The sequence below is a fragment of the Pseudophryne corroboree genome, chromosome 5 (assembly GCF_028390025.1).
Source record: "Pseudophryne corroboree isolate aPseCor3 chromosome 5, aPseCor3.hap2, whole genome shotgun sequence".
NCBI lineage: Eukaryota > Metazoa > Chordata > Amphibia > Anura > Myobatrachidae > Pseudophryne > Pseudophryne corroboree.
In genome coordinates this window covers 461,732,400-461,744,864 of record NC_086448.1, presented here as the reverse complement: position 1 = coordinate 461,744,864, position 12,465 = coordinate 461,732,400, and positions in this window count along the sequence as shown.

Genomic DNA, 12,465 nt, shown 5'->3' with positions numbered 1-12,465 from the left:
CATAAACTTGCCAATATGCCATTTACGACACGGAGTGGCAAGGAACGGCTGAGGCCCTGGCCTATGTTCATGGCTAGTGGTTCAGCTTCACATGAGGATGGAAGCACTCATCCTCTCGCTAGAAAAAAGAAAAGACTTGCGGCAAAAGCACAGCAAAGAACTGTGCGTTCTTCGAAATCCCAAATCCCAAAGGAGAGTCCAATTGTGTCGGTTGCGATGCCTGACCTTCCCAACACTGGACGGGAAGAGCTTGCGCCTTCCACCATTTGCACGCCCCCTGCAAGTGCTGGAAGGAGCACCCGCAGTCCAGCTCCTGATAGTGAAATTGAAGATGTCACTGTTGAAGTACACCAGGATGAGGATATGGGTGTTGCTGGCGCTGGGGAGGAAATTGACAAGGAGGATTCTGATGGTGAGGTGGTTTGTTTAAGTCAGGCACCCGGGGAGACACCTGTTGTCCGTGGGAGGAATATGGCCATTGACATGCCTGGTCAAAATACAAAAAAAAATCAGCTCTTCAGTGTGGAATTATTTCAACAGAAATGCGGACAACTGGTGTCAAGCCGTGTGTTGCCTTTGTCAAGCTGTAATAAGTAGGGGTAAGAACGTTAACCACCTCGGAACATCCTCCCTTATACGTCACCTGCAGCGCATTCATAATAAGTCAGTGACAAGTTCAAAAACTTTGGGCGACAGCGGAAGCAGTCCACTGACCAGTAAATCCCTTCCTCTTGTAACCAAGCTCGCGCAAACCACACCACCAACTCCCTCAGTGTCAATTTCCTCCTTACCCAGGAAAGCCAATAGTCCTGCAGGCCATGTCACTGGCAAGTCTGACGAGTCCTCTCCTGCCTGGGATTCCTCCGATGCATCCTTGAGTGTAACGCCTACTGCTGCTGGCGCTGCTGTTGTTGCTGCTGGGAGTCGATCGTCATCCCAGAGGGGAAGTCGGAAGACCACTTGTACTACTTCCAGTAAGCAATTGACTGTCCAACAGTCCTTTGCGAGGAAGATGAGATATCACAGCAGTCATCCTGTTGCAAAGCGGATAACTGAGGCCTTGACAACTATGTTGGTATTAGACGTGCGTCCAGTATCCGCCGTTAGCTCACAGGGAACTAGACAATTGCTTGAGGTAGTGTGCCCCCGTTACCAAATACCATCTAGGTTCCACTTCTCTAGGCAGGCGATACCGAGAATGTACACGGACGTCAGAAAAAGACTCACCAGTGTCCTAAAAAATGCAGTTGTACCCAATGTCCACTTAACCACGGACATGTGGACAAGTGGAGCAGGGCAGACTCAGGACTACATGACTGTGACAGCCCACTGGGTAGATGTATTGCCTCCCGCTGCAAGAACAGCAGCGGCGGCACCAGTAGCAGCATCTCGCAAACGCCAACTCGTTCCTAGGCAGGCTACGCTTTGTATCACCGCTTTCCAGAATACGCACACAGCTGAAAACCTCTTACGGCAACTGAGGAAGATCATCGCAGAATGGCTTACCCCAATTGGACTCTCCTGGGGATTTGTGGCATCGGACAACGCCAGCAATATTGTGCGTGCATTACATCTGGGCAAATTCCAGCACGTCCCATGTTTTGCACATACCTTGAATTTGGTGGTGCAGAATTATTTAAAAAACGACAGGGGCGTGCAAGAGATGCTGTCGGTGGCCAGAAGAATTGCGGGCCACTTTCGGCGTACAGGCACCACGTACAGAAGACTGGAGCACCACCAAAAACACCTGAACCTGCCCTGCCATCATCTGAAGCAAGAGGTGGTAACGAGGTGGAATTCAACCCTCTATATGCTTCAGAGGATGGAGGAGCAGCAAAAGGCCATTCAAGCCTATACATCTGCCCACAATATAGGCAAAGGAGGTGGAATGTACCTGTCTCAAGCGCAGTGGAGAATGATTTCAACGTTGTGCAAGGTTCTGCAACCTTTTGAACTTGCCACACGTGAAGTCAGTTCAGACACTGCCAGCCTGAGTCAGGTCATTCCCCTCATCAGGCTTTTGCAGAAGAAGCTGGAGGCATTGAAGGAGGAGCTAAAACAGAGCGATTCCGCTAGGCATGTGGGACTTGTGGATGGAGCCCTTCATTCGCTTAACCAGGATTCACGGGTGGTCAATCTGTTGAAATCAGAGCACTACATTTTGGCCACCGTGCTCGATCCTAGATTTAAAACCTACGTTGGATCTCTCTTTCCGGCAGACACAAGTCTGCAGAGGTTCAAAGAACTGCTGGTGAGAAAATTGTCAAGTCAAGCGGAACGCGACCCGTCAACATCTCCTCCTTCACATTCTCCCGCAACTGGGGGTGCGAGGAAAAGGCTACGAATTCCGAGCCCACCCGTTGGCGGTGATGCAGGGCAGTCTGGAGCGACTGCTGATGCTGACATCTGGTCCGGACTGAAGGACCTGCCAACGATTACTGACATGTCGTCTACTGTTACTGCATATGATTCTCTCACCATTGAAAGAATGGTGGAGGATTATATGAGTGACCGCATCCAAGTAGGCACGTCAGACAGTCCGTACGTATACTGGCAGGAAAAAGAGACAATTTGGAGGCCCTTGCACAAACTGGCTTTATTCTACCTAAGTTGCCCTCCCTCCAGTGTGTACTCCGAAAGAGTGTTTAGTGCCGCCGCTCACCTTGTCAGCAATCGGCGTACGAGGTTACTTCCAGAAAATGTGGAGAAGATGATGTTCATTAAAATGAATTATAATCAATTTCTCCATGGAGACATTCACCAGCAGCAATTGCCTCCAGAAAGTACACGGGGACCTGAGATGGTGGATTCCAGTGGGGACGAATTAATAATCTGTGAGGAGGGGGATGTACACAGTGAAAGGGGTGATGAATCGGACGATGATGATGAGGTGGACATCTTGCCTCTGTAGAGCCAGTTTGTGCAAGGAGAGATTGATTGCTTCTTTTTTGGTGGGGGCCCAAACCAACCAGTCATTTCAGTCACAGTCGTGTGGCAGACCCTGTCGCTGAAATGATGGGTTCGTTAAAGTGTGCATGTCCTGTTTTTGCAACATAAGGGTTTTTGGGAGGGCCCAAGGACAATTCCATCTTGCACCTCTTTTTTCTTTCATTTTTCTTTGCGTCATGTGCTGTTTGGGGAGTATTTTTTGAAGGGCCATCCTGCGTGACACTGCACTGCCACTCCTAGATGGGCCAGGTGTTTGTGTCGGCCACTAGGGTCGCTTAGCTTAGTCGTCACACAGCTACCTCATTGCGCCTCTTTTTTTCTTTGCGTCATGTGCTGTTTGGGGAGTATTTTTTGGAAGGGCCATCCTGCCTGACACTGCAGTGCCACTCCTAGATGGGCCAGGTGTTTGTGTCGGCCACTAGAGTCGCTTAGCTTAGTCGTCACACAGCTACCTCATTGCGCCTCTTTTTTTCTTTGCGTCATGTGCTGTTTGGGGAGTATTTTTTTGAAGGGCCATCCTTCCTGACACTGCAGTGCCACTCCTAGATGGGCCAGGTGTTTGTGTCGGCCACTAGGGTCGCTTAGCTTAGTCGTCACACAGCTACCTCATTGCGCCTCTTTTTTTCTTTGCGTCATGTGCTGTTTGGGGAGTATTTTTTGGAAGGGCCATCCTGCCTGACACTGCAGTGCCACTCAAAGATGGGCCAGGTGTTTGTGTCGGCCACTAGGGTCGCTTAGCTTAGTCGTCACACAGCTACCTCATTGCGCCTCTTTTTTTCTTTGCATCATGTGCTGTTTGGGGAGTATTTTTTTGAAGGGCCATCCTGCGTGACACTGCAGTGCCACTCCTAGATGGGCCAGGTGTTTGTGTCGGCCACTAGGGTCGCTTAGCTTAGTCGTCACACAGCTACCTGATTGCGCCTCTTTTTTTCTTTGCGTCATGTGCTGTTTGGGGAGTATTTTTTGGAAGGGCCATCCTGCCTGACACTGCAGTGCCACTTTTAGATGGGCCAGGTGTTTGTGTCGGCCACTAGGGTCGCTTAGCTTAGTCGTCACACAGCTACCTCATTGCGCCTCTTTTTTTCTTTGCGTCATGTGCTGTTTGGGGAGTATTTTTTTGAAGGGCCATCCTGCGTGACACTGCAGTGCCACTCCTAGATGGGCCAGGTGTTTGTGTCGGCCACTAGGGTCGCTTAGCTTAGTCGTCACACAGCTACCTCATTGCGCCTCTTTTTTTCTTTGCATCATGTGCTGTTTGGGGAGTATTTTTTTGAAGGGCCATCCTGCGTGACACTGCAGTGCCACTCCTAGATGGGCCAGGTGTTTGTGTCGGCCACTAGGGTCGCTTAGCTTAGTCGTCACACAGCTACCTCATTGCACCTCTTTTTTTCTTTGCGTCATGTGCTGTTTGGGGAGTATTTTTTGGAAGGGCCATCCTGCCTGACACTGCAGTGCCACTCCTAGATGGGCCAGGTGTTTGTGTCGGCCACTAGGGTCGCTTAGCTTAGTCGTCACACAGCTACCTCATTGCGCCTCTTTTTTTCTTTGCGTCATGTGCTGTTTGGGGAGTATTTTTTTGAAGGGCCATCCTGCGTGACACTGCAGTGCCTCTCCTAGATGGGCCAGGTGTTTGTGTCGGCCACTTGTGTCGCTTAGCTTAGCCATCCAGCGACCTCGGTGCAAATTTTAGGACTAAAAATAATATTGTGAGGTGTGAGGTGTTCAGAATAGACTGGAAATGAGTGTAAATTATGGTTATTGAGGTTAATAATACTATGGGATCAAAATGACCCCCATATTCTATGATTTAAGCTGTTTTTTAGGGTTTTTTGAAAAAAACACCCGAATGCAAAACACAACCTAATCCGACAAAAAAAATTTGGTGAGGTTTTGCCAAAACACGTTCGAACCCAAAACACGGCCGCGGAACCGAACCCAAAACCAAAACACAAAACCCGAAAAATTTCCGGTGCACAAAATTACTGGGGACATATCTACTGGGGGCATAACTACAAGGGGCATAACTACAGGGGGCAATACTAAATGGGACATTACTACTGGGGGCAATACTACACAGGGCATTACTACTGGGGGCACTACTAATGAGGGCATTGCTAGGGGGCACTTCATAAGGGGCATCACTTCTGGGGACATAAGGGGCACTACTGCTGAGGGCACTGCATAAGGGTCACCAATACTATTGGCTCTACATAAGGGGCAATACCACTACAGTGGGCATTGCTTAAGGGGAATTTTTACTGTGGGCATTGAGTAAGGGACACTACTGCTAAGGGCATTATGTGTATTTGGGATGCTACTACTGTGGGCTTTGTGTATAAGGGGCATTAATTTGTTTCATAACATGAATAAGTGACATTACTATGTGGTGAAAAGTGAATAAGATTGTGCTACTGTGCAGCGTAATTTGAATTGGAGATACTATTGGGTGACCACGCCCCTTTCTTTTTGAGACCATGCTCTTTTTTTTGCAGCACACGCAATACCTTTATTGCACAGGCGCCGGGGATGGGGGTGAGTTCCACTACCTCTCTAGGACCACTTTAGGCACTGGTATTTGCCATCAGCTGCAATCATGTATGTACATGGACTGAGTTCTGAAACCTAAAATATATCCCAATTGCGAAAGCAATTGCATACAAACATGATTTAAGCCCTATGCTTTGTATCATAGCCAACACAATTTCATTTTAAAAGATACCACCAAAACAGACTCTGCTTTGTATACTAACTACAAGAATGGTTTTGAAATCTAGTAACAGGAATAACAGATTACTGGGGTCCTGTTTGCCACTGATATCCAAACTTTTTGATAGCGACTTTATTAATTAACGTTTATGTGTATACTACCAGCAAATTCCATTGCCCTTTGCAGTTAACTTATTACTACAGAAATGCTCCAGCATTTCAACAGGTAGACTGTACCTGCACATGACTGTTCTGTTTTGTTTATTGGGTTGAGCAAAAAAAAAACAACAGATCAAATAACCCAACTTGCTTGTCAAGTTCACCAAAATAAATATGTTGCAATAAGATTAATTAGTACTCATCAGCATACAATGAAACTAGAAAATCGGGTCATCTGTCATATGTTTTTATAATAAACAGTAATAATACATAAGTCTTTGGCTCCAGTGTTATTGTCTGGCAGATAGTCCCTCAGGCATGAAGGTCAGACTGCAGAATAACATAATGTAAATACAGCTCAGTGTGTAATGGGATTTGATGGTCACAGGGAATTTGTTTAATTGGAAACACCACGTTATCTTAAACAAAGTACATATATGCTGATATTTGCAGTATATTTTGTCTCTTTCTAACCTAAATTAAAAAAATCCCATAACACATAAAAAAACATGATAGAAGGCCAGGTCACAAGTGTTAAACTTAAAACACATTTCAGTCATAATTTTTTATTGTGTTTTGCTATGAATCTTTCATTATTTTTCCAATTTCTTAACACACTAAGGGGGTAATTCAGACCTGATAGCTAGACTGCGTTTTCTCACAGCCTGCGAACAGGTCCAAACTGCGCATGCGTATGCACCGCAATGCGCAGGCGCATCGGACGACTGCACTGGGCATCGGTGCATAGCAGTGGGATGGTGCAAAAAAAGCAATCGCACGGGCAATCGCAAGGAGATTGACAGGGAGAAGGCGTTTGTGGGTGGCAACTGAGCGTTTTCAGGGAGAGTCTGGAAAAATGCAGGTATGTCCAAGCGTTTTCAGGGAGGGTGTCTGATGTCAATTCCGTTTCCGGGCAGTGGCTGAGTAAGTCCTGGGCTGCGCAGAGACTGCACAAATTCAGTTTGTGCAGCTCTTCTCAGGCCCACCATCAAGGGGGGATGGTGGGGACTCCAGTCACGGTGCCTTGTTGAGAGGGGTCCCGGGTGGCAGCAATGAGGATCGCGGGCACACAGAGCAGCAGTGTGTGTTCTTTCTATTCAGCCGGCCGTGAGCTGGCAGCTCCTGGTTGGCTGCCAGTCCGCGAGCTTCGATTGGCTCGCGGCCGGCTCAATTGAAAGAATATACACACCTGCTCCTTGTGTGCCTCCGTGGCTGCCTGCCCTGCCAGTGTGCAGGCAGCTGGCCTGTACCCGCGATCCTCATTGCTGCCACCTGGGACCCCTCTAGTAAGCTTTGGGGGAGCTACGGGTCAGGGGGGGGGGGGGGCATCCAGGTTTGTCAGTCCCGGGCCCCATCATTTCTGATGGCAGCCCAGGCTCTGCTACGTACACATGTGTTCCCTCCCCTATAAGCGGCTATTATCTGATCGCAGGACAGCAAAAATCGCTGCCCAACGTTCAGATTTGAATTAGGCCCTATGGGGTGTATCCAGTTAGCAGTTATAACGCAATACGTGATCGCGGGTAAAGTTATCGCACCTATCACCCGTAAACCCTGCTTATCGCGACTATGCGCGCTCCCCGTTTTTCAACCTATCCTATTAGAAAATCACGAAAAAGGGTAACCTGCGATGTGTTAACAGGCGAAAAGTGCAGGTAAAAATGTGGAAATCAGCCTGTACCCCCACAAATGCCAAAATGACATAGGATAACAATAAAGAAGTATATTAGATGGAATAATGAAAATATTTTGGGGACTCTGAAATGTATTAAATGGCTGCAATTTGTATTTTTAAAATACACTTGAAAAACGATAAAAAGCAAGCTTTTTTTGTTTAAAATAAATGCTCTCATTAAATTTCGGGTACATGAAAATGGGTATACATACTGTATACATTTGAGTCAATTAAAGGCACTATTAAAAACTTTTAAAAAATGATCAGTTATACGTATCCCTTTCAGACATAAGACCCGGGAAAATATACAGTCTGAGTCCCCCATTCACTACACCAATAACCTGGGAAATTCCCAGGTTGGATAAATTCACACTGAACCCGGGTCCGCCCTGGAATTTGGTGTGTATTTAAAGGCGATTCTTTCATGTATATTATTCAGCCTTTAAATATTTGTTAATGGCAAATTTGTGGTTTTACTTTCTTTTTAAATACATTTTCCTTTAAAGCTGTGCTACTTACTAAGCAATTATTTTAATTTTTTATTACTAAGGTGCTCCCACTCACATTACCCCTTCCACGTCCATTTATCAGCCAGCATAAGCATTCCCTAGTTTCAGATCTGCCCTTCTTGTGTGTGTACCTCCTGTAAGTATACAACATTTGCTGTGTAATAGTTTAAACTTAGCTCGGTTACGTTACAGCCATTACCCAAACAGCCAATCAGACACCTTTCTTCCAACCTGGGTCTAAAAATCCAGGTTGGATGCGGAAAAATTGCTGGTAGAAAGCAATATTTGTGGAACATTCCCTGAAAACAGGTGTTTTCGGGTGGTACCCACAAATATTAAGTATCCCCCAAATGTATAGATGGATCGCATAAGATATTGGAGATATTTTGGTCCACAAATGTAGCCACCATAGGTTTCTATGGGGGCTGCTGTGCTGCCGGATTTCCAAGTTCCAGAATGTGACGCATTCCAGAGCTTAGTCCTGATAGGTAACGCCATCTCCAGATGTCGTTCTATGGGCTACTATTTTGGATCCCTCTCTGTTGGCCCCAGGTGACGCATGTGCCAGTGTGTGCCGGGGACCCGAACCAGCTTTATGTTATCACACTGCTTCCAGCTTCTCACATGGGTGAGTCTTATTCATAGGCGTTTCTATAATGGGTGACGTGTGTGCGGTGCACAAGGGCCCCTGGGTCCAGGGGGGCCCACACCGCACACACTGCACCCATAGAATATACTTACCCCTCCGGAGTCCCGAACTGATGGCCCTGCTGTGCGGGCACAGATCACTCGGAAAATGCCCGCCGCGCCCATTTCTGTGTGATTTGCACATGCGCACTGGAGATGTCCCCGGGAACAAGGCGTGGGCTCCATGTTCCCAGAGACCTGCGCATGCGCAGTAGACTCTGGCATTATGCCAAAGTCTACTGCTGCCGGAGAGGAGGGGGCCCGCGACGGAGGCTGGACGCGGGTCCCCTCCTCTCTTAAAACGCCCCTGGTCTTATTGTAGCCCATCTCCTGGCAAGAGAAACAGTAATTTTGCGTGAAAATTTTAATTTTCATGTTGCAAATCTATTAGAAAAATATTTTACATCTGTATTTAAAATGCAGATTGCTATAAAAATGCAACTAAGAAACTAAGAGGTGCTAGATAATGTTTAGTACTCTTAAGATAAGTGAAACAAGATTATTGTACTGTACAACAGGAGTACTGGTGTGATATTGTACAGCAGGTATACAGTTGGAGGCAGATACATCTCAGGGTTGTGCTCCAAATGCTTTTAGTTGTACTAAATTATGAGTTGGACATAAACATTTTCTCTACCTTGCTATGCAGGGCTGGATTAAGGGAGGGGTGACAGGGGCGGTAGTCCCGGGCCCCCACCTATTAGGTGCTCCTACACACTGCAAGTGGATTAATATAACTCTAGTAGCTCAGCAGTCAGTGTTCGGCGAGGAGCTATGTACATGCAGTCTTGCAGGATAATATAGTGAATTCTCGCGAGGGGTGGGTGGTAGCGCTGTGTGTGTGTAACTGCTGCGGTGGGGTGCTGTGTGTGTGTGACTGCTGCGGTGGGGTGCTGTGTGTGTGACTGCTGCGGGGGGTGCTGTGTGTGTGACTGCTGCGGGGGGTGCTGTGTGTGTGACTGCTGCGGGGGGTGCTGTATGTGTGTGACTGCTGTGGGGGTGGTGCTGTGTGTGTGACTGCTGCACAGGGACACTGTGTGTGTGTGACTACTGAGGTCAGGGGAGGATTTTCCACAAGGCAACTTAGGTGCCTACCTAGGGCCCAGCAGGTCCCAAGGGGCCCCATAAAGCTATCCTGACCGTCCAAAACGTTCCCAGAGGTGCATTGCGCGACTACTACATGATGTCATGACATCACATGAACCTGCCCACACTCTCAAAGTGTTTTTTGATAGAATAAAAAATGTTTGGACACACAAAATGGTTTCATCCACTGTATGTGGGCAGTCAGTTTACTCTATATGTGACACAGGTATTAAGCCTACTTCCAGAAAATTGAAAGCCTGATTCAGATTTGCTGATGTTCATGCATCTAACCATTTATCGGTAGACTGTGCACGCGCCAAGGTACTTTACTGATGCCCCCTGCAGTCAGCAGCACAAATAAAGTGCTATCGATTGTTTGAGGGAGGAGGGTCCCAACCGGTATCTTGCCTAGGGCCCCATGAGGTATAACTCACCTCTGACTGCGGTGGGCGCTGTGTGTGTGACTGCTGCGGGGTGTGCGTGCTTTTGTGTGTGTGTATTTCCCCCCCCCCCCCGGTCCATGGAGGCGGGGGGGTTGCTCATGCAATTTAACTAGTGGGGGCGCCTACAACTTTGTTGCCCACCAGACTTAGGGGTTTATTCAGAGATGGACGCAGATCGTTACATCCACAGCAAGATCTGCGTCCATCTCCTCACATGCTGGGGGCCGCCCAGCACAGGGCATGGCAGCCCAGCATATCTGGCGCCGCCTTGCAACACATTGATTAAACGTTGACCCCTGTCAGAGTAGCCTAGCTGTGCTGGCAGGCAGTCTGCTGCCATTTTTTATCAGAGTGGCTGCATGTGACATCATGCAGACTGCCCCAAAAACGCTCAAAACATGCCCCTATTTCGGCCGCCACGCCCCCACAACGCCAAAACGATGCCCATGCTTTCCATGAACTTGTGCCTGCACCCTCCAGGATGCGGCCGCAAGGAGAAAATTGCGCACACGTACTGCGGCAGGTGCATGTGCGCAGACCAGATGGACGTGGCCGCTGCCTCCATCTCTGAATAGCCTTCTTAATCCGGCCCTGTTGCTATGTGATACAATAACAACATATCTTCTTACATCAGTATTTGTAGTACTGTACATGTATAGCATATTACAAGAATGAAATGTTGAAGGTACTTTGCCCAAAATCTAGAGATGAGCGGGTTCGGTTTCTTTGAATCCGAACCCGCACGAACTTCACTTTTTTTTTCACGGGTCCGAGCGACTCGGATCTTCCCGCCTTGCTCGGTTAACCCGAGCGCGCCCGAACGTCATCATGACGCTGTCGGATTCTCGCGAGACTCGGATTCTATATAAGGAGCCGCGCGTCGCCGCCATTTTCACTCGTGCATTGAGATTGATAGGGAGAGGACGTGTCTGGCGTCCTCTCCATTAGAATAGAGATAGATAGATTAGATAGAGAGAGATTGTGCAGAGTCGCAGACAGAGTTAGTTTACCACAGTCAGTGACCAGTGCAGTTGCTAGTTAACTTTTATTTAATATAATATATCCGTTCACTTCTCTCTGCTATATCCGTTCTCTGCCTGAAAAAAAAAACGATACACAGCACAGTCAGTCACACAGTGTGACTCAGTCTGTGTGCACTCAGCTCAGCCCAGTGTGCTGCACAGTCATCAATGTATAAATTAAAAGCTTATAATTAATTGTGGGGGAGACTGGGGAGCACTGCAGGTTGTTAGCAGGAGCCAGGAGTACAATTATATTAATTAACAGTGCACACTTTTGCTGCAGGAGTGGTGACCAGTGCCTGACCACCAGTATAGTATTGTTGTATACTACTAATATCTCTTTAAATATCAACCAGTCTATATTAGCAGCAGACACAGTACAGTGCGGTAGTTCACGGCTGTGGCTACCTCTGTGTCGGCACACGGCAGGCAGTCCGTCCGACCAGAATTGTATTATTTATTATTATATACCTACCACCTAACCGTGGTTTTTTTTTCATTCTTTATACCGTCATAGTGTCATCCTAATTGTTACGAGTATACTACTATCTCTTTATCAACCAGTGTACAGTGCGGTAGTTCACGGCTGTGGCTACCTCTGTGTCGGCACACGGCAGGCAGTCCGTCCGACCAGAATTGTATTATTTATTATTATATACCTACCACCTAACCGTGGTTTTTTTTTCATTCTTTATACCGTCATAGTGTCATCCTAATTGTTACGAGTATACTACTATCTCTTTATCAACCAGTGTACAGTGCGGTAGTTCACGGCTGTGGCTACCTCTGTGTCGGCACACGGCAGGCAGTCCGTCCGACCAGAATTGTATTATTTATTATTATATACCTACCACCTAACCGTGGTTTTTTTTTCATTCTTTATACCGTCATAGTGTCATCCTAATTGTTACGAGTATACTACTATCTCTTTATCAACCAGTGTACAGTGCGGTAGTTCACGGCTGTGGCTACCTCTGTGTCGGCACACGGCAGGCAGTCCGTCCGACCAGAATTGTATTATTTATTATTATATACCTACCACCTAACCGTGGTTTTTTTTTAATTCTTTATACCGTCATAGTGTCATCCTAATTGTTACGAGTATACTACTATCTCTTTATCAACCAGTGTACAGTGCGGTAGTTCACGGCTGTGGCTACCTCTGTGTCGGCACACGGCAGGCAGTCCGTCCGACCAGAATTGTATTATTTATTATTATATACCTACCA